This window comes from Mus caroli, unplaced genomic scaffold, assembly GCF_978045245.1.
Source record: "Mus caroli unplaced genomic scaffold, Mus_caroli_1 scaffold_2, whole genome shotgun sequence".
NCBI classification, from domain to species: Eukaryota; Metazoa; Chordata; class Mammalia; order Rodentia; family Muridae; genus Mus; species Mus caroli.
This window is the reverse complement of record NW_028227257.1, coordinates 138107072-138127661: the sequence shown is the minus strand read 5'-3', so window position 1 is coordinate 138127661 and position 20590 is coordinate 138107072. Positions and strand designations below refer to the sequence as shown.

General features: G+C 38.4%; 1 non-coding gene across 1 annotated transcript; it reads left to right on the top strand.

Moving 5' to 3' along the window:
• The first annotated feature begins 18102 nt into the window (after window positions 1-18102).
• Window positions 18103-18234, top strand: LOC115030495 (small nucleolar RNA SNORA17). Its single transcript, XR_003836089.1, has one exon. It is a non-coding gene; the product is annotated as a small nucleolar RNA SNORA17 (small nucleolar RNA).
• The last annotated feature ends 2356 nt before the right edge of the window (window positions 18235-20590 follow it).

The following is a 20590-nucleotide window of genomic DNA, read 5'->3' as shown; positions in this document are numbered from 1 at the left end:
AGGCTCTGGCAGAGCCTCTCAGAAGACAGCTATATCAGACTCCTGTTAGCATGCACTGCTTGGTATCCACAATAATGTCTGCCTTTGGTGTCTGTATACGGGATGGATCCTAAGGTGGGTCAGTCTATGGATAGCCTTTCCTTCAATCTCTGCTCCACACTTTGCCTCTGCATTTGCTCCCATGAGTATTTTGTTCCTTTTCTGAAAGGTCTGAAGCACCCACACTTTGGTCTTCCTTCTTGAGTTTCATGTGGTCTGTGAATTGTATCTTGGGTATTCTGAGCTTTTCTGCTATACCCTTATTAGTGAGTGCATATCATGTCTATTCTTTTGTGGATGGGTTACCTCACTCAGGATGATATTCTAGTTCCATCCATTTGGCTAAGAATTTCATAATGTCATTGTTTTAATAGCTGAATAGTACTCCATTGTGTAAATGTACCACATTTTCTTTATTCATTCCTCTGTTGATGGACAACTGGGGTCTATTCATCTTCTGGCTATTATAAGTAAGACTTCCATGAACATAGTAGAACATGTGTCCTTGTTATAGGTTGGGGACTCTTTTGAGTATATGACCAGAAGTGGTATAGCTCGGTTCTCAGATAAAACTATCTCCAGTTATCTGAGGAACCACCAGACTGATTTCCAGGGTGATTTTGTACCAGATTGCAATCCCACCAGCAATGGAGGAGTGTCCCTCTTTCTATACATCCTCACCACCATCTGCTGTCACCTGAGATTTTGATCTTAGCCATTCTGACTGGTGTAAGTTGGAATCTCAGGGTTGTTTTGATTTGCATTTCCCTGATAACTACAGAGATTGAACACTTCTTTTGGTGCTTCTCAGCCATTTGGTATTCCTCAGTTTAAAATTATTTCTTTAGCTCTATATCCCTTTTTAAAAATAGGGTCATTTGATTCTCTGGAGTCTTAACTTCTTGAGTTCTTTGTATATATTAGATAGTAGCCCTCTATCTGATGTAGGATTGATGAAGATGTTTTCTCAAAGTGTTGGTTGCCATTTTGTCCTATTGACAGTGTTCTTTTGCTTACAGAAGCTTTGCAATTTTATGAGGTCCCATTTGTCAGTTCTTGTTCATAGAGTATAAACCACTGGTGTTCTATTCAGGAAAATTTCCCCTGTTCCCATGTGTTCGAGGCTCTTCCCAACTTGCTTTTCTATTAGTTTCAGGGTATCCGGTTTTATGTGGAGGTCCTTGATCCACTTGGACTTGAGCTTTGTACAAGGAGATATGAATGGATCGATTTGCATTCTTCTACATGCTAGCTGCCAGTTGACACCCCACCATTTGTTGAAAATGCTGTCTTTTTTCCACTGGATGGTTTTATCTCCTTTGTCAAAGATCAAGTGACCATAGGAGTGTGGTTTCATTTCTGGGTCTTCAATTCTATTTCATTGATCTTCCTGCCTGACTCTGTACAAATACCATGGAGTTTTGTCAGTATTTTTCTGTAATACATCTTGATGTGAGGCATAGTAAATTCTCCAGAAGTTCTCATATTGTTAAGAATATTTTTTGCTCTCCTGGGTTTTTTGTTATTCCAAATGAATTTTATAATTGCTCTTTATAACTCTATGAAGAATTGAGCTGGACTTTTGATGGGGATTACATTGAATCTCTAGATTACTTTTGGCAAGATGGCCATTTTTACTATATTAATCCTGCCAATTCACAAGCATGGGAGATCTTTTTTGATTTCCTTCTTCAGTGAGTTCAAGTTCTTATCATAGTGATTTTCACTTGCTTGATTAGAATCACATGAAGATATGTAATATTAATTTGTGTCTATTGTGAAGGTTTTTGTTTCCCTAACTTCTTCCTCTGGGTGTTGTGGAACTGGGTGTGGGGCTACCACACAAAGTCTGCTCTGCCATTAGCTGGTTTCTTCCTTTAGAGTTATGGGGTAGATCTTCCTCTGAAAAATATCACTTTTATTTTTTTTTTCAAATGTGAGTTCCTTTAGGCATTCAGCACAAATCACTCTGTTTTGTCCACCATTTTCTCACTGGGTTTCCCTTAAAACTCCTTGGAATGTGGAGAGGTACAGTCATAGTCACCCTTGTATTTCTTTATTTATTCTTCTAGAAATGTTTTCTACAAGAGGTAAGGTGAAGAATTATTTCATACTAGAAGTTCATTGCTTTGAGGTGCTCATTTTCAAGTTTACTTTATCTTTACAAGCCACAGATCATACACAAAAAAAAAATAAATAAAAAGTCCGTAATATATAGCAGCTAATCTGATTTATATATTCTCAGTTGGTCTCCAATCACTGGGCTGTCCTTCACTTTTCTTCTCAGCACCAAAATGGTTAGAAAAAAGCAATGAAGATAACAGCTGAAAAAGGAACTTCATGATTTGCTTTCAGATTTTAGCAAGAAGCTCATGATAACCCTGCCTTATAAGGAGAAGTTTTTAAACACACTGATTGGGACTTTCAAAGTGCTTCATCTTACAAGAGTAAAGTTGTGAATGCTTTGTGATGCAACCATGTGACTTAAACCAGATAAAAGAAAAGGTTCTGACAGGGAGGCCTTTCCATTTCCCTATTCTTCCACTCTCTTCTGCCAGTTACTTTTAAATTTAAGAACATCTCAGTGCCCCTCTATGCTAAGCACATGCTCTCCCACAGAGCGTACACCACTGGCTCCCACTTCCTTGGTATTTCAAAGAGTTTTGAGCTTTGAAGTTCTAAAATTTACCTACTCTATGGCAGAATATATATTTACTTCTGTTTATTCTTCTCAGGATCCAATGAGATTCTGAAGTATCATAAATTTTTAAAGCTCTGGAAAATTCTAATTTAGTGTCTTTTTGAATATTGCCTCTCTCCAGTCTTATTCAATACTTTGAAAATCCTACTAGACATCTGTGGCGCTTCTTTATGGTCTTTTAAAGTCTAGTCGACTAGCTTACACAGTTTTGATCTATTGTTTCTTATGTCTGCCTTCTGGTTCATTTCAGTGGCACTTTGTATCTTCAGCTTTTTCTTATCTGCAGCCTGTTCAATATTTATGTTTCAGCAATTACATGCTTTGTTCAGAAGTTATAATGACCTTCTTTGTGTTCTGTTTTTCCTCACTACTGTATCCTAACATGACCTACTCGATTTCATCTTTTTATTCCACAACTGGTTCTCCTACTCTTTCCAGTCTCTCTCAGTTTTTCACCATAATGATAAATAGAAATTGACAGAGTAAATAGCAAAAGGAGAAAAAAAAAACCCAAACCATAATTTGGTCTCATGGTTTCAGATGTTTTAGCCCATGCCTGGTTGCTCACAATGTTTTAAATTCTATGTTGAGGCAGCACATCATGGTAGGAACACATTCTGAAGCATCTCAAATAACTATGGATAGGAGGCAAAGAAAGAGGAAAGGGAGAGATTGGACCCTGCTATCCCCTCCAGGACAGTCAGGAAGTGGATAGTCTGGAAGGGATCTCCTGCCCACATGCACTCTGGGGTCTCTGTTGCCTACTAGTAAGCTACATTTGGATGAAATTCTTCCTACCAAACTGCAACACACAAATGTACAGGATTGCTTATTGTTTTACAGAAGCCGCTTTAGAACCATTATATTTTGATTACCTCTTCTGGAATGTTCTTGCACTAGGAACATATCAGATCGGCTTCCTTTGTTCTTTGAGATTCATATGTTTCTCTGGTTTCTAATGTACTGCCGAGTTCACACCCTCCCCCAACCTCCTGTGCTTGTATTCCTAGCACATTTTATCATGGAACATATTTTGCTGTGCATCTGTCACTTACAACTAAAATATAAATCCCAGCAAAGAGAGATTGTTAGTTTTGTAACCTAAGCAACCAAAAAAAAAAAAAATCCTGATATATTTGGTCCTTATTTAAAGTTTTTTAAGTAAAATTTGTACCCATTGTTTATCTTAAATACGTTTTTATTGCTGTGAAGAAACACTATGACCATGGCAAATTAAAAAACATTTAATAGGTGCTGACTTACAGATTCAAAGGTTTAGTGCATTATTGTCATGACAAAAAGGATGACAGCATGCAGACAGACATCGTGCTGGAGAAGCTGAGAGTTTATGTTTGGATTTGAAGGCAGAAGCAGCAGAAAGACACTGTGACACACTGGCCAGACTTGAGCTTATAAGAATTCAAAGCTTGTCTCCACAGTGACATACTTTCTTCAACAAGGCCACCTCTACTCTAACAAGGCCATAATTCCTAATAATGACATTCCCTATGAGCCAAGAATCCATACACATGAACTATGGATGCCATTCCTATTCAAACCAACACATTGTTCCAAATATACACCTCTTTAGAATGTAATTCTTTAAAGTCTCCATTATCATGTAGTCTGGTAATTATATGAAATTTCTAAAGGTTCAGTGATAATTTTTTTGTTTTAATCTTTGTTTTTGGTACATTGTAATTATGCATAGTGCAATTTTTGGTCATACTACTGCCAATGATATATAGATATAGATATAGATACAGATATAGATATATTTTTTTCCCTAAGAGTGAGAAACCTCTTCAGAGGAGCTTCTATATTGACTAAAATGTATAATCAGCATGTGAGCACTCACTCATTTGATTGGTCTGTTAGCTTGACAACCAACTATTAGAATTTTAATTGTAGTCTAAATTCTTGACTATGATTTGAAAATGTCAGGGGAGATTTTATTGTGCTATTCTTTTCTGGTTTTGTTTCTTAAGCACACACAGATTAATCTCTCCGTAGACCATTGATAGTGAAAAGGCGGATTATATTCTATGCTCACTAGTAAGGCAGGGCCCTCAGGAAATAGTCTTCTTTCTTTCTTTGTTTTGTATCTCCTCCATATACAAAGAATGTTTTTTTTTCAATTTTTATTCATGTCTGAGAGGGACAGAGAACAAGAGAGACAGAGACAGAGACTGAGACCCAAAGCCTAGTTTTTTAAGCCCTATTTTCCCTAGCTTGGGGCCATTCAAAAATATGCATTTAGTCATTGTAACATAAAATTGATTTTTGTGGAGAAATTGATGATAAAATCATCTGTATTAAAGTGTTAGTTGCATTACTGCTGGAAATCATACAACTACTCATTTCAAAACAAAGTTAGAAAAATTACCTACAAATTTTGCTTTTTAAACATGGTTTTAGAAGATAATGCACAAAATTCATATATTGTCAGCGTCATGTTATTTCTAGTAGTTATTTTAAAAGTGGTTTTAATTGAAATATGATTGCAAATAGAAAGGAGAAGGAGTCCACAGATAAGGGGGTAGGAGGGAAATACAAGAGTTACATAGGTCGGTAAAATAATATAGATTGTTCAAAATGCCACACGGACTTATACTATTTACCTAAGGAAAGCTCATAATGTGCATAACTCAGGCTATGAATAACCAGATATAGTTTTCATGAAGTTTTCTCATCTAAGCTAATTGTGTTGCCTCCAAGAGCCAATAACCATGTAAGACAAACCTCAGTAACAGTTGGTAGACACTCTCTTTGGAGTTATTGACCAGGGCTCCGTGACCCCTAAAACATGCAGTCTATTTTTATTATCTTTGGTTACCCCACAGATATGGACAAAAGTCGTTATTGCTGAAGATACCTTGCACTTCAAAAACAGTGTCCAGAGACCCATTATCTGGAGCTGGCCTGAATGTTTTCTCTGTGAGGTTGATCTTTCATCATCCGAGAAGACACCATGTAAACTTCTAAAAGAGGGAGGCCACCAGTAATTCTACCCAGTTGTAATGCCTATGAACCTCATCAAAGACCACAATGGCATGATAACTTTACAGGAAATTGAATAGCACACTTAAGTTGGCAGTAACCAACAGATTTAAGATTCATTCAGTAAGAGTTATACCATGTTTTGTACAGAAAACCTAGCTAACTTCTCAGTGATAGTGAAGCAGTGGGTTATTGAAGGAGAATATAAGATTACAATTTCAAATTGTGTAATCCTTAACAACAATCTGATATAGACTCTATATTTATACTTATGCAAACAGATGAATATAGTCTTTATCCCCCATCAAGGAATTTTTTCTTTGCAACAGACCAGTACAGAAAACTACAATAAATCAATATGCATACTTGTGGATACCAGTGCCAAAGATACATCTACATACTCTCATACTTACAGCTCTTGGAGCACTGCAGAAGATAGTATAGAAAGACTAGAGAAAATAGAGTGTCAGGGAGTTTAGTGTGATATTGAGTCTCCTAGTATCAGCAGAAACTACATTCATAAAGTCTCACCAACATGAATATGCAAACATGAACTGAAGGTGGTTATGCCAAATTGATATTCAAAATTCCATGAGGACTCAACCCTCCTCAAGGAGCTACAAGCAACTGAATAAAGCTGGGAGCTGGAGTAGTGTACATCTGAAGAGAACACATCAATTGGTTTTGTAATGTCTAAGGGTCACTCTTGAAAACATAAACACAAGAAATATTACATGCTTTCAACAGGTTATGTTTAGAAATATAAGCTTCTTTGTCCTTCTTCATCTTTGCACATGAAATTCTCTAGGAAAGCAAGCACACTAGATTTGGCGAAACTCATCAGTGAAGTGTGACTTTACATTAATGAAGTACATCTGAAGTTGGCCAATCCCCATGTGAGGTCACAGGCTGTGAGTGAGGGGTGGCACCACAACATAGTTTTAGAGAAAGAGCACAGCTTGACTCAAAAAACCAAAGTCGGCTGTGGAAACCTGCTTCTGTTTACTTCTCCTATGCTCTTTCCAAAGCTGAATGTATAGTTTAAATTTATGTAGTGCTGGTGATGACGGGCACTTTATTTTCAAGTAAGCCTAGGCCTTTGGTTTTATGTGTGAAATTGCTAGGCTTTAAATGTTAGGAACTGTATTAGTTACTCAATAAGGAACTTGTTCTTATGGCGCGCGCACACACACACACACACACACACAACTTGATAGAAGGAAGTTGAGAAGGAAGTGTCTATTTTGCTTCACAGTCTGGGGGTAAGGCAGTGGCAGCTAACCAGGCTCTATGCAGTTAGGAAGCAGAGATCAGCACACATAGCTGCTCTGCCTTTTCTCTCTTACTGTCTGAAGCCTTAGCCTGTGGAAAGGCACTGCTAATATTTGCAATGAGTACTCTCTCGTAGATGTGTTCAGATTTTGGTCCCCATGGTAATTCTAAATCTTGTTAAGTTGGAAATCAACATTAAACATCACGACTACTTACCACATTTCTAAAATGTGGCTGTAAACTAAGACATGTCTGTCCGATGTAAAGGCCAATACTGACTGATGTACCTTTGACTTCTACAAGTGTCAGTTTTCTCAAAGCTATGAAGCACAATTGAATGTGCACATGGAAATGATTATGACTCAAAAATATATGCTTAATACATCAAAATACCATTGCATAACCCTAATGTTTTCAGAATAGTGAACATACGAGTAACAAAGTACATGCTCCAAGCTTATGTCCCTTTATCCATAAAATAGATAGTTAGACCATTTCTTAGAATTTATTCATCATTATTTTATACACATGTCTACAAATTTGCTAGCTTTTCCTTCTCTGAGTAGATTTAAATTGGGCTCTGTCTGTGAGAAGTCGGCGGACTGTTGCTATAGAAAACTGCAGGGATAAAAATGAGAAGTGACAGTCCTGATAGGAAGAGACAGAAAAATAAATTACCAAAGCAGTTTTAAGATTCCTGAATATCACCGCAATGTGGTGTTTCCTGGTGTCACTTTGTGCAAGTTGGAGTCCTGGGGCATCACTATTATAACACTGTACAACATCCATGTCATGGGCATTAAGAATACTCTAAATTATAATCTATTAAAGTGACTAGGGAAAAAATGTGTACATTTTCAAAGCCTTCAGGCCTTCTGAGGAGATAATCAGCCAAGATGGCTGAACAAGGAGTTGTAAATACTGACCTGTGCTTATATTGGATAGTAGCTACTGTCCTTATGGAGTACCTCACTACACTGGTGCCCCCGCTCTATACCCCAGACAGCACTTCATGGGTAATAGTTGAGGGGATCAGGATCAGAGGTAAAATAACTTGTCAGTGAAGAATGCTGAAATGGTAGATTCTGGCTCCTTTTTTTTTGTCTAGGTATCTGATGTATAACTTCTAATACAAATTTATTTTAATTGATAATATATATGATATTTATAAAGAACAAGAAGTCAGAGTGTATCCATTGCTGAAATGTGACATAAATACCCTATGGTCAGGTGTTGGAGGCAACTCTTGGCACCTCAGGTGGCATTGATAAACACTCACTGTTAATATTACGTACTCTGGATCTGACTCTACTTTTGAGAAAGGAAAGTTCAAATTGGAAAATGTCAATACCACTATTTTAGGTACATAGATATAGAGTGGGAGCTGGCCAAAGACTAAACACTTCCGTCTCTTTAAATATTATGTTTTAGTTAAAATTGATATAACTTGGGTGTTTTATATATCTTTTCCTATCAGACCCTATAATTTGGCCAAGTCTTGACAGTTTCTCCGTGACGGGAGAATTACAAGCATTTGACAAATCACTTTTCCAAAGCTATGGTGAATTCTCCAAGTTAATAAGATCCCATGGGGTATTAAGAAGTCAGCTATGAGTCATCTCTCCATACTTTTTTACTGGTTATTTTTTCTGATCCTACTGGATACATATACTTGAGGAGAAGGTGTAGTTGGAATAGACTTCTTCAGAAGTTAGCTAACCTTCAGAAGGTAATTTATTCTTAGGCAATATTTGCACTGTGTTCAGTGGTTGAAACTCTGTTGTCAAGCAATCATGAACAAATATTGACTAACCCAATCATATTTCATTAAAAGACTTTTATAAAATCAAATTTGTGAGAAATTCAAACTCCTCTAAAATGTACCAAATTAACCTTTCTATGCTAATAATGATCTGAGTAATAATATTTGATTAGTATATAAAAATAAAACTCATATATTATATAATATAAAATTTCATTTTATATTAGTATAATATGTAGTAAACATAAACATACATATGCATAGTAATATGTTTATTTACCCTAAACTAAAGTAAATAACTTGTACTTCTTTGAGTAATAGCTCAAACATTTAAAGTTTCTCTTCACAGAAGCAAGCATTGGCTCAAAATCTAGACAAATGAGTTTTATTTTCCATTCTTTCCATAACCCAGATGAATGTTGGGCTAAATCCCAAGGGAACACTGTTCTTCCATCTGTGAAGAAAATTCCTCTACCTGTTGATGATAGTCTGTTTTATCTCTAGCATTTTATGAGTGATATGAAGGCAACTTCTTTGTCCATTTTTCTTATTTAACATATTAGAAAATAAACATGAAAACACAGACAGTTGAAATTATCAGCTTAAAATCACACAACTAAATTATGTCAAAAGTAAAATTAGTGTCATGACTTTATGATGTTTTTCTTTCATAGTAATCCTGTTAGCGAATGTGTGACTGTAAAGTTTCTTCAGGGAACAGTTTTGAGGTATTGACCCATAAAACCTAGTGTGAGGAAGAGTTGTCTCACGTGGGTCTGATGGCACTTTACGGAACATATTTCAGGATTTATGTCACAGGATGAATTATACATTATCAAACACTGTTTTGGTATTATACAAGTCAATTAGAACTGAGAGTAAAGCAATTTCTAGGAAAGATTATTTGAATTACTTTGATTTCTCTTCCAAAATCACTGTACAAAGTGACATTCCAGTTCAAAATGTCCTGAAAATCTTCTGGGCCCATACTATTTCCCCTGAAATAATTCCTCTACCTTCAGTTTGAAAGCAGAATCTATGTGCTGCTCTTATAATCCCTGTGAGGTCACTGAAATTCTAAATACTACTCTTGTCCAGGTAACAGAACAATAAATTCTACTAAGAAAGGATTCAATATAGAACCAATATTTCACTTTTTTCTTAAAGAGCTATAGCTTATTTTACCAAAACCAATAAAATATTGTGTCTAAAATATAGCAAACAGAAAAACAAAAGTAAAGATAACAGACTTCATCATTCCTGATTGACTTGTGGCTTTAAAGTACTCTCGAGGGCCGTAGCTACCCTCCTTATTTACATAAAAGATCATATTGTTGGAGACACCACACAGTTTGGCTATGAGATATTAAAATTTCAATCTCAGACCCATTGGGAAGTTTCTTCCACACTGACTAGTTTTTACTATGCAGACTTCTGAGGAGAAACAAAGCCAAAATAATATAAGGAAAACTACAACAACAACAACAGTAACAAAATCAATTATTGTTTACAGTGCTGTATTATGCATATGACAATATCACAATCCTGACCTCCCAGGCAAGATGGGCCCACTGGTTTAATCGATGTATGGCCATTAAAGGGTAACTAGCCACTTTCTGATCTTAGCCCTGCTTCTCAGGTGGGATTTTTGTGTCCTGTACAGTAATCCTGGTTAAAATCCTATGCCTATGGAGTTCATAGATCATAAGGTAGAAGTTGAAATTGTTATTTTGCTACATGATAATACTGTCTGCCTGCCCACAGGACAGATTGGTCTCAGCTATAGTCAGAGATGCTTCTCTTTGCAGTAGGCACCAGTCAATGTAATGTTGCCTAATGGAACACAATGTTAAGTGAGGGACTGATTACTCAGTCACGAGTCAGACAGTTTTCTTTCAATCTACCCTCCCAATCCCAGGAAGGTTTAGGGGATGTCAAGGAAGAGAGTTCAGAAAGAACAAAAGAGCTGGAGCATGTGGAGAAGGGCTGGGATATGATGTTTTCTGCACATGGTGTTGCTCTTGCATAGATGAAACTACAGCAGCTGTGGTTCCCAGCAAAAGATCAGAACATCCAAAACTCCTGCATAGATTAGAAGGAGCTAACTGATATTTCACCCTTTATTTAAGGCAAGCATAATCTAATCTAATTATTATAATTGTCGATTTCATGGTGTACCAGTCTTCAATAGGTAGCAAAGAAGAGAACTGGAGCCTGGAGTTTTTGTTCACATTGCTATCCTATTAGAGGAAATTCTGTCAAATAAAATGAATTCACTGTAAACTAAACTTTAACAAAAAGGTTACAATATTTGTTTAGTGTTTTTTTTTACTGCACTAAAAATTGTCCTTCCAGTGCATTATTTATAAAGTTGCAGTGACTAAAGCAATTGTAGCCATCTCAGAGTCAATATACAGTATCAATGTATATTGTAATAGACATCATGAAGTACAGAGTGCAAATCAGTATTTGCTGCACTTTAAGTTATTCTTCAGTGCATTTTCTTCAAAACTTCTTACTTCTCTCGAGCTACTAGGATCTATTTTGAAGCTATATTACTTCTTATTTTAGAATATTTTGTTTCTTTTTAAACTTTCATATAAGGACCATGAGCAGCTGAAAGTGATGAGGTCAAATCTGAATTGGGCACTGAACACAGTAGGGGAATGTAGCACAGAGCACCATATCACATAGCCTGATGCCCACTGTCTGAGCAAGGTTTTCTGTTTCCTTGGCTAAGTTTTCTGTGAGCTTTCTTTTCTGTACATGCAGTTCTGTAACTAGGGAGATAAAAACTATGGCAACACTGCCCTTTTCAAAGAATAAGGGCTGAATGCACTAACCCTGCAGTCCTGTGACATAGCCCCGGCCAGCAGTGACTGGATATCCTTTACTGTCTGTTGTAATCTCCATGGTCTGTTTCTTCCAATATCCACCTCAGAATGATTTGACGAAATGGGAAAGTTTAGAAGCTATTTAGAGAGGTCCACCAAATGAGAAATCCTGTGAACTCAGGTGAGTTAAGTAATGAGCAGGGCTAAGCCTTCACAGCAATGGTGCAGATCACACCCAGAGCTTGCAACATCCACTTGTAGAAACAATTTTCAAACAGTAAAAGAGGCTCCCTGTCTTTGTCACAATGTGCTCCTTTTATGAAAACATTTCTTTAAAAATTGGCAGTTATTGTATCTGTGATTGAGGGGAAAGCACACACACAGGATGAATGAAATTAGAGGCGAATTGTAGAAATGTCTGATTCTCAGAGTCAATTAGTGTCTCAGGCAACGCTTTGGAGGAGTTGAGATTTTGTTTTTGTTTTTTCATACTGGTTTATTATTATTATTCTTTCTTTGTCTTATTTAATGTAGTTGTATACTCAGCTGGTGTAGCTGTAGTCAAATACTGATGTCCTCTTCTTGAAGTCTGGAGGATGACAGTGGTATTGACTTTTTGTCTATGCTAGGGGTGTGGAAGGAGTGTGAAGCTGCTGGTCTCGGTTCCCCAGTCTTAGCTGATCCTCTTCTGCCCCTCCTGGCCTTTTCTCATAAATTTGTCTTCCTGCCCTGGTGTTCACATAATGGGCTTTTTCTTGAATCCCTCTCAAGTCTTCAGCTGTCTGTCTGGATATATCCCCTGTCAGACTCTAGCCTAGTAGTTGGCAATCTGTACAAGCCTGATCATCCTGTACCCAGCTGTTTCATTTTATATAGAGAAAAGCTGTCCAAGGTATCCTGGGTTTCCTTCTGTTTCCCATTGTGACAACTTTCTAAAAGACATGTTTTGAAAGAAGACTTTTGTCATGATCCCTCCCTACCTGTGGGCTGTTTCTAGTAATTTCTAAACCATCTGTTAATGTCGTTTTATACTAGTTTGTTTTTTTTTTCTTTAACTGGTGATATGCAAATTCTCTCAAGAACTATTTTTTGGCCACTCTGGCGTCTTTGTGCTTGGCAGGTTCTTCAGTAGACATTATGAAGGCCTTTAGCACATTGTACTTTAGAATGTGGAACTATCTCTATGTCTTGTCTCAGAACACTGTGAATGTGACTATGAAATGTAACCCCTTTAAGCTTCAGTTATTATTACTTTATATACTATCAAAGAAAACCACTTATATTGTAGCACTTATAGAATGAAGAAAATGATGAAATAAATTTAAGATGTTTTTCAAAGTTCTGAGTACATAGCAGGTAAGCTAATGACCAAGCATAAGCCTTAGCAGTTGTATGCTTTTTGAACTCTCAGAAGCACTTTGCTTCTATGACAACTTAATCCTGACAAAATCCCTGGGTCTAAGGAGAACAGTCATTCTCCATTGTAGGGCTTGTTAGTCTTTTTTTATTTTTATTTTTGAGATTTTTTTATTCGATATTTTCTTTATTTACATTTTAAATGTTATCCTCTTTCCTGGTTTCCCCCCTGAAACCCTCCTAGACCCTCCTTCTTCCCCCATGCTCACCAACTCTCCCTTTCACGCTTCCTGCCCCTGGCATTCCCATACACTGGGGCATAGAGCCTTCATAGAACAGGGACCTGGGTCATTTAAACTTCATCACTTCATGAAAGAAACACAGGGGCTCAGAGTAATACAATAGCATTAATGTTTCATATCCCCAGACAACTTTGGTTTGCTGTGGAAAATATTTAGTCCCAATCCGGGGTTTCTACCCCACCTTTGACCTTTAGTTCCCTTGTAAAAGACACGCACCCAATGTTTATATTTATAATAAGCCTTAATCAGCACAAGAGCTGAGCAGATACCTATTTTCTATGCTATTGTGTGTATTTCCTAGTCAATAATCCCATTATATATTGTGCCATGTTTCATTTTGGCTTCTCTTAACTCCAATTAGCCAGCTACATGGCCATTATTTGAAAATTCATATTTCATGGCAGATTCTCCTCTCGTCACCTTCCTACCTCATGGTTCTCCAACCCCAAACGCAGGAACCCTAAGCCCTGCCTATGTCTTTTCTGCCAAGCTATAGGCAATCCACATCTTTATTCACCAATCAAGAATAAAGATTGGTGGGGGAAGTCGGACATCACATAATATTTACTGGGTCTACATATGTTCTCTGGGAGCCACCAGTATTTAGATTAGCAAAAGACCCCACCTCAAAATTGGATGCTCTTAAATGTCTTAGCCTAGAGAGTCTCTCCTGGCTTAGAATTACAATCTGCTTTATATTCTTGAACTACCAACATATACATCATTAGTGCAGATTTGAAATTCTTTCCATCAGTATTTACTTCGCATAGGATCCAGTTCAGGTCCTGGCTGGCTTTGAAGAAAGAAACTGGGGAGAAGCCTTAATAATGTTGGGCTGTCTCTGTTCTGCAGCTCATAGGGAATGTCATTACAGTCTGTATGTGTTCCCCATGGGCCTGGCCACTTTACACTGACATAGCAGAAGCAGATAACAGCACCTCAGTTTTTTATAGATATTGACATAGAGCAGAGTAGACAAGTAACTTCCCTTACATCCGAGGGCTCAGCATTCAGATGCTTACAGTCTATTAATCCCAGCAGAGCTGAGGGTTATTGAACTCATTCAGGCACTGACTGAGGTTTATGTTAAAGACATTATATTGAGTCTTAGAGTTCCTTCCATATTATCTTGCAATCTAACTACAAACATGTACACATGGTCTAATGCATACAGACGGTCATACACACAGAGATGCACAAAAAGTTACACATACAAAAAAATACTTTCATGTAGATTTTTCCATATGCACATTTGCTTGTGATGTGTTCACTAATTTTGGATTTTAAAATCAATTATTCTAGATATTAATGATACTTTTTGAATATTCTAGATATTAATGATCCCTTACCTTATGTGGCATATGTTTATATGAGTGAGAAGAGAAATCATTTTGTTCATCTAGGAAAACTGATTTAGTGTTTCCCAAAGTACAAAAAAAAAAAAAAAAAGATTAGTCATTGTACGGAATGGAGGCTGGAGTGTATGCAAAGAGATATGGTGAGATGAGCTACTGTCTGTAATCATAGGTCTGATCTCCTAGCAGTGGCATGCAGAATACTGATGAGTTCTCTCACAGCACAGTCATTATCTTGGGAGGGGTGGGGTGGGGGGATGTGTGTTATTGCTCTGAACAGACACCATGACCAAGGCAACATTTGAAAAGGTCAACATTTAATTTGAGCTGGCTTACAGTTTTAGAGGTTCAGTCCATTATCATCATGGTGGAAAGAATGACAGCATCCAGGCAGACATAGTGGTGGAGAAGTCACTGAGAAGTCTACATCTTGATCAGAAGGGAAGCAGGAGACACTGTTATCCTCAGGAAGTTAAGAGGAAGCTCTCTTCTGCAACAGGTAGAGCCCGGGCATAGGAGGAGACCTCCAGCGCCCTTCCCCCACACAGTGATACACTTCCTTCAGCAGTACCATTCCTCCTAATATTTCCACTCCCTATGGGTCAAGCATATTCAAACTACCACAGTCTCTGAAGCAGGCATTGAGCTCCCTGACCTGTTTCTACATTGGCATGTAAAATGCTTTTAGAAAATGGATCCTTTAGGTAGTGTCTGAGGAGAGCTGGATGTACAACAGAGCCTGAGTGAAGAGAGCAGGCACTAGATCTATTAACAGACCTCTTTTCTAGTACGAAAAAACAATGCAGAAAATAAATCTTTTAAATAGTGCCCGAGGTAGACTATACTGGAGATAGCAGAGCCCCTAAAGGAAACAAAATTCTAGATTGACCTCCATTTCCCATCTGATTGACTGAGACGGAAGATCCAAGATGTACCAACTGGACCAATCTTAACTCAAGCATTGCTGGATATTTGTGTTTGACAAGCCATTTCAATCTCTTATTTTTGCTTCCGAATTGTAAAATGGAGGGAATAATCAGAAATTCATATGCCTAGGGAGACTTGAGCAATTTATTTTCATATAGTATATATATATATATATATATATATATATATAAATTTATTTATATTATATATACATTATATAATTATATATACATATATATGTATGTGTATATATACACATACTCAGAATATATAATACTCAGAACCTAGTAAATATTTGTAACTGATGACAAGGAACACAGAGAGATTTGAGAAAAGTCCTATGATCTTTATTCTCATTTTTAATTAAATTGAACGTTTGTATCTAAGAAATATCTAGTGATTCCTAGCTACCACAAGGAAGGCATTATCAAACATCACAAAACATCAATAACTTGATTTTTATAAGCATTTCTTTTTTAAAGAATGGCAGTTTGATAAAGTAGACCAACTCAGTTCTGGAGGCCACTGTCGAGGTTGTCTGGCAAATACCAGTGAGTAGAGTACTTTACACTAGTCTAAAAAAGTCAATATTGATAGACAATCCTTTCTAGGAATCTCCTAAGATCATCTGCCCTTCTGACTACATATGCATTTTTTAATGTTAGAGGAAGCAGGTATTTCAAGATAAAGAATGAAATTAACTTACTGTTGACTCTCTTTTCTGTATTAAGCAAAGTAACACTGAGAGAATTCTACTTTAGAAGGAATCAAAAACAGGCATTTTTATCTTATGAGATAGATTCATTTGGTATATTCCTTTAAAACTATCTTTTATGTTATCACTTATATTCATTTCTTTTGAGGGCTAGCAGCATTTTAAATTAATTTTACAGTTTCTTTCTATTTGAAGACTGCACCCAGGCTGTGGGTAAGCTAATTCGAATGTAATGAGTATGTGTTGGAAACAGGACTTGAAGTCTCAGAGTACTTTCCATTTTTATGGCCCAAAGGTTTTAGAAAATGAATATACTGTAGGTTGGAGAACTTGTTAATGATGAATGGACTTATCATGACAAAATGATAATATACTTAGTTAATATCCCCTATAATAGAGTAAAGATAAATTGATTTATGACTATTAAAGTGTGCAGTCAGAATAAACAGCATCAGCCTTACCTGGCTACCTGCTAGGCATGCAGTTTCTCAGTACACACCCACACCAATAGTGGCACAGTGAGAAACTCTCGGCTGAAAAACCCAGCAATGTGTTGTTGATGTTCATTGAAACTTCACAATAAAGAATATTTGGAAGAACTGATATAATAAAACTGACTGTAAATTTATTAGAGAATTTGTCTCCTATTATTAGCTCTCATGAAAGTAATCTTGAAAATGACCTTGGCCTACTAAGTAATTATGAATAAGTAGAAAGGAAAAGAAATTTTCAATAGTGGGAAAAATGTGGCTAGTGAAACCTTGATCATTAGATCATTACAATCATTTTGAGTTACTTTGCTCCTTTTATGTTGACTCAAAATAGCTATGTATGAAGCCACTATAACAGACATATAATTATGCCATTTTTCTATCAGATATTTTCTTTATTTACATTACAAATGTTTTCTCATTTCCAGGTATCCCCTTCAGAAACCTCCTATTCCCTCCCCCTTCCCCTGCTTCTATGAGGCTGAACCACCCACCCACTCCAGTCTTCCCACCCTGGAATTCCCCTATTGCTATTTATCTTCAAATTTTAAGAACCAAGCAGCAGTACCTAGACAACTGGTGATATTATTTGACCTCTCTTTATACAATATGTTAAAAAAAAATCATTGCTTTAACAAAGTGTCGCAGGCTACTGTGAAGAAAGGCATGTATTTAACCCACAGTTTTTGAGGTTCAGGAGTCTGGCGCCAGCACTGGGTCAGCTATGAGTGGTCACTTGCTGAGTGTGTTGCCTCATTCCAGATGGCAATGGTGGGAACAGGTTCAGCAGCCAGCAAATGCATGGATACCTAGCTAGAATCTGTCAAAATACCCCAATCTAGACTGAGCATAGACCACAAATTTACCTAAAGATCTTTTAATTTTCCACAACTCTCAAAGATCCACAACTGCAAATATAATATGCCCCAGTACAGGGGAATGCCAGGGCCAGGAAGCGGGAGTGGGTGGATTGGGGAGCAGGGAGTGGGGATAGGGGGCTTTGGGGATATCATTTGAAATGTAAATGAAGAAAATATCTAATAAAAATAATGCCAAAACAAAAAGATCCACAACTGCATCACTACCACACTGAGACCCATGCTTACAAGAAAGATATGGATCTACAAACAGAAGCTATATCTGAACCACAGTGCATATACCAGATAATAAAGAAAGTGAGTGAGAGACAGCTACTGTCGACTGGACTTTGGTCAAACTTATCTTCTCAGTGAGTCTTCCCGCAGTGATTTTCAAATTGACTACTACACTCAGTGTGGATTTCTAGAGAAATTAAGAAGCCATGTGGATGAGGCTGAAAAGGCCATAAATACTTGAAAGTAGAAAATGATCTGCCCCTAGAAGCCTTGCAGGTGTGGCTGTTGTGTTACATGTGTGTCAATTGGTGGCAAAGAGGAGAGAGGCTATGTCTATGTTCAGTGTTCTGACCTATGAACATCTGAATAACTAGTAGCCTAACTGTCCTTGAAAAAAGCTAGCATCAATCAACCACCAGCCCAGTGCCAGGGGGTTCCTACTGGGAGCCAGCTTGAAATGACCACCAATGTCATGCCACATAGGCTCTGCTGGCTTCCAGGACTGGGAGCAAATCAGAGACTAGAAGAACCCCACATAGGATTTAGGGTCCTGGTCAGGAGTGAGTCTGAGACAGAGGACCCTCACATGGGGCCTGTTGGGCAGGTTGAACAAGGAAGGAACAAGCCCAAGATGACCACCAGACTGGCACCATGGGGTCTGGATAGGAAGCTATCCTGATATGACCCCCAATTGGGCACTGAGACTGCCTGAGAAGGCAGACCATGCCCAAGATAACTACTGCTCAGAATCATAATGCATAAGCGAGCAGGGGAGAGCACTCCAGAAAACATTTTGCAGACAAACCTGGATACTCAGAGACCCCAAATGCCTCTAAGAGGAGCAAGTACATGGTGGAGAAGTGGAAAAGAATTAGAAGACTGTGAGCACAATGAAGAGAAGCAGAAATAGAGGGTTGAGAGTAGTGAGAAAGAGCCTGATGTGAGTAATTGGTGATAACATGTGGGGCCCTGGTAGTGTCCTCTGTGACAAAGTACATGTCTGGGTGTGTGGCCTTGAAGCAGTAGGAGACTGTTACCACCAAAGATCACGTTGACATTCCTAGTGTATTCTACTGACCTGCAACATGTTAATATCTGAGGGCTGTGAAAACTGGGCCCACCTCTCACCTGGGTAGGATGAGGGAGCTGGCCCAGGAGGCATGAGAGCAGTAGAGCTGATCCTGTCCATAGCCAGCTGTAGTACTTCAAAGAACAGCTCCACATACTGCAAGAAGTGCAAGTAGCCATCTGGAGTATACAAGTGTAGGAGACCTGACCCTACCCATTTCTCTTATGACAATGTGGACAAGAGAGAGATACTCTCCTCCCCTTTGCCCCTCAACATCTACTCAGCCACGTGTATGCTATACAATGGCATCATCAAAGGACAGATTCCCTCCCTCCCCTCCCTTTTGTCTTGCAGCAAGCAGGAGAATTGACTCTGACAGGGTAATGAGAGGAAGAAAGCGGGCTCTGCCTCTCACCTTCTGCAGCCCTTAGGAGAGCAGGCCTAACACCTCACCTGGACAGTACAGTAGATATAACCCTCATGGTAGGGACACTGGTGAGCCAGCCCTGTGGATGAAAATGTATTTGAGATGGGCCCACCAGTTGTCTGCCATTCAGTAACATGTGCACAGAAGAGTTGTCACTCACCTCTTGCTACTTGTTGCCAGTCTCAAGCAGGAAAACTGGCAGAGAGAGAGAGAGAGAGAAGAAGAAGAAGAAGAAGAAGAAGAAGAAGAAGAAGAAGAAGAAGAAGAAGAAGAAGAAGAAGAAGAAGAAGAAGAAGAGGAGGAGGAGGAGGAGGAGGAGGAGGGGGAGAGGGAGAGGGAGGGGGAGAGGGAGAGGGAGGGGGAGAGGGAGGGGGAGGGGGAGGGGGAGGGGGAGGGGGAGGGGGAGAGGGAGAGGGAGAGGGAGAGGGAGAGGGAGAGGGAGAGGGAGAGGGAGAGGGAGAGGGAGACTTATGTCTCACCTACTGTGGCACTTGGGAGAGCAGGCCCTGTTCCTTACCTGGGCAGAGTTGGCCCTGAATATGAGGTTGCAGCTGATCCATCCCCAAGGGTCTGAATGTGGAAGAGTCAGCCCTGCCTCTTGTCTTCTGGGCTGTGGCACAGATGAGGGAGAGATGCCTTCCTCACCTCCCTTGTCCCTCACTATCTATAGCAGGCAGGAGAGCTGACCCTGGGTCATGAGAGTGGGGACGCTTTCTGCTTGGACTGCTATGTACTTGAAAAGTCTGGCTCCAAAATTTAGACAGATAAAACAGGACACTGCATTGCTGAAGTCCCTTTTACATTCTGTAAGCAATTACATCAGTCCCTGAAGTTATGCATGATAATTGCAGGAGCAGAAAATTGAGAATCTTTTGGGAATAGAATAGAGAGGCTGAACTGATTTCTCCCCTGGGGCAATTAGCACACTATTCCTTTCTTGTGTTTCCTAATAGGACATAGAAAATAATACTGTGTTCATGGTGCCCATGGAAATGTTAGAAACCAGGATCAAGTATTCCAGAGGAAGGTTTTTCTTAGGAAAGTGAAATGTACATTTCCTGTACATAGAAGTTATTTAGATAACTTTTATGACGTCACTAAGCATTTTTATCTTTGTAGTGTTTACTTTCTCTTCACTCTCATAGCCCCCTCATACCTTCCAGGAAATAAATTGGTTTAGATGAGAATATCAACCAGCCAGGATATGCTACCTTAATCACTGTGTCTTACCATGTAACCCTTATTT